Here is a 2500-nt window from a genome sequence, read left to right as displayed (position 1 = left end):
GAACGAAAGAAAGAATGAAGAAAAATGAAATAATGGAAAGAATGAAAGAAGAAAAGGCAAAAAATAGACGAAAAGAAGGAAGAAAGAGAATAAAGATTAAAAAGAAAATCACATCAACAAGAGAACAGCGGAAGAAACAAGAAGTAAAAGTAAGAATAAGAAAAAAAGGAAAATAAACAATATGGAGAAAGATAAAAAAAAAAGGAAAAGGAAATAAGTCGAAAGGGAAATAGAATATAAAGGAATGGAGGAAAAGAAAGAAGAAAAAAAAGAAAAGAAGAAGATAAAAAAGAAAGATATGAAGTAAATAAAGGCGAAAATTAAAGAAAAAAAAAGACGAAAGAAAAGAAAGGAGAAAAATGAATAAAACATGAGAGGAAAGAATTAAAACTGGACGAAGAGCAAACAAACATATAAAAAGGAGAATTATCGGGAAATGGAAGGACGGAATAAATACAGAGAGAAAAAAAATAATAGAATAAAGAAGACGAACAAAAGGGGAAGGGTTGAGACACAGACAACTATTAGCATATGAATAGACGTAAATAAAAATGGAGAAATGTAGGCCTATCTTTTACCATATCTATCGTTTCTCCGGAAAAACAGACACACAAACCAAAAGGGTAAGAAAAAAGAACTGAAAAAAACAACAAATGAAAAACCACTCAAATGTGAAATAATAGAATAGGAATCTCTAACACGTCATTCTTTTTTTTTTCATTAGGGACGTTGATAGAGCAGGAATCAGATTTATGATGTGCTGTCATATTGGCTGTTGAATAGTGCACATAGCTTAGGGCTAATACTTTCATCTTTCGTTTTTTTTTCTCTCTATCTCTACCTGTCTGTCTGTCGCTTTTTTTTTTCTCTTTCTCTTCTCTCTATCTTTCCCTTCCTCTCTCTCTCTTTCCCTCCCTCTCTCTTTCTTTCTTTCCCTCCTTCTCTCTTTCTCTTTCCCTTCCTCTCTCTCTCTTTCCTTCCCTCCCTCCCTCTCTCTCTCTCTCTCTCACACACACTATCCTTCTATCTCTTTCTCCTCTATCTAAAAACGAAAAAAAAGAAAATGGATAAAAGCAATGATCAAAACGAACGACAGAAGCAAACAGACAAAAAAGAGAGAATAAAAGAAAACGCAAATGGAAAATTAGGAAATTAAAATTAAAAACCAAAAAGTTAAATGTTCTTTTTTCTCTCTCTCTAGGAAGACAATTACGAATATGCAAAACTAGGCGAGTACGGAACTAGCTATGAATATGATAATTGCATAATAGCTTATCAAAAGGAGACACCGCAATCTCCATAGCGGTTCCACACTGACCAATCATGGCCTTGCATACATTTAGCGCGATCTGTGCTGGCCAATCACAGTCTTGCATGCATTACGTGGGGTCAACACGGTCCAGTCACAAGTCTGTATATATAACCTGACCTCTGCTGACCTGAGGCTGAATAGTTGTGCTAATCTATCAGTTAATCTCTATTTTCAAAAATTTAGAAACAAAATTATCTAAAATCATGAATTACGAACTTATTCAGCAACACTTATTTACCAAATAATAACTTACCTAATGACAGTTATTCATACACAACACGGAAATACTCGCAGTAACGCCCACTCATGTAACCGCAGTAGGTTTAAAAACGCGCGACAGATGCAAAGATGTAAACAAGAGAGGTTGTGAATGGACTTGTGTGGGCTCATGTAAACAACACACAATGAGAGTTTAGTCACGTGTTAACAGATCTTGTTAACAGATCTATCTGAAGAAATGGTAAGGTTGAAAAAGAGAGAGAGAGAGAGAGAGAGAGAGAGAGAGAGAGAGAGAGAGAGAGAGAGAGAGAGAGAGAAGAGAGAGAGAGAGAGAGAGAGAGAGAGAGAGAGAGAGAGAGAGAGAGAGAGAGAGAGAGAGAGAGAGAGAGAGAGAGAGAGAGAGGAGAGAGAGAGAGAGAGAGAGAGAGAGGAGAGAGAGAGAGAGAGAGAGAGAGAGAGAGAGAGAGAGGAGATGAGAGAGTGATATAGAGAGAGATAGAGGAAGATAGAGATAGATAGATAGATAGAGAGAGAGAGAGAGAGAGAGAGAGAGAGAGAGAGAGAGAGAGAGAGAGAGAGAGAGAGAGAGAGAGAGAGAGAGAGAGAGAGAGAGAGAGAGAGAGAGAGAGAGAGAGAGAGAGAGAGAGAGAGAGAGAGAGAGAGAGAGAGAGAGAGAGAGAGAGGAGGGTGAAAGATAAATAGGTTAGGTAGATAGATAGATACATAGATAAATAGACAGATAGTTGATAAATAGATATAGATAACAACACACAAGGAGAGTTTAGTCACGTGTTTTCTTGTTTATAGATCTATCTGAAGTAATGGTAAGGTTGAAAGAGAGAGAGAGAGAGAGAGAGAGAGAGAGAGATAGAGATAGATAGATAGATAGATAGATAGATAGATAGAGAGAGAGAGAGAGAGAGAGAGAGAGAGAGAGAGAGAGAGAGAGAGAGAGAGAGAGAGAGAGAG

At 37.0% G+C, this 2500-nt stretch overlaps 1 protein-coding gene across 1 annotated transcript in view; it reads right to left on the bottom strand.

Annotated features, from left to right (window-relative positions):
• Nucleotides 1-2500, bottom strand: part of LOC122252613 (metabotropic glutamate receptor 8) — a gene marked incomplete in the record, with an annotated part of 251001 nt that overhangs the window by 17000 nt on the left and 231501 nt on the right.

The sequence above is a fragment of the Penaeus japonicus genome, unplaced genomic scaffold (genome assembly GCF_977035675.1).
Source record: "Penaeus japonicus unplaced genomic scaffold, GWHDUDI00000001_assembly GWHDUDI00000010, whole genome shotgun sequence".
Taxonomy (NCBI): Eukaryota; Metazoa; Arthropoda; class Malacostraca; order Decapoda; family Penaeidae; genus Penaeus; species Penaeus japonicus.
Note: the sequence above shows the minus strand (reverse complement) of the source record. Positions and strands in the feature narration are given on the sequence as shown.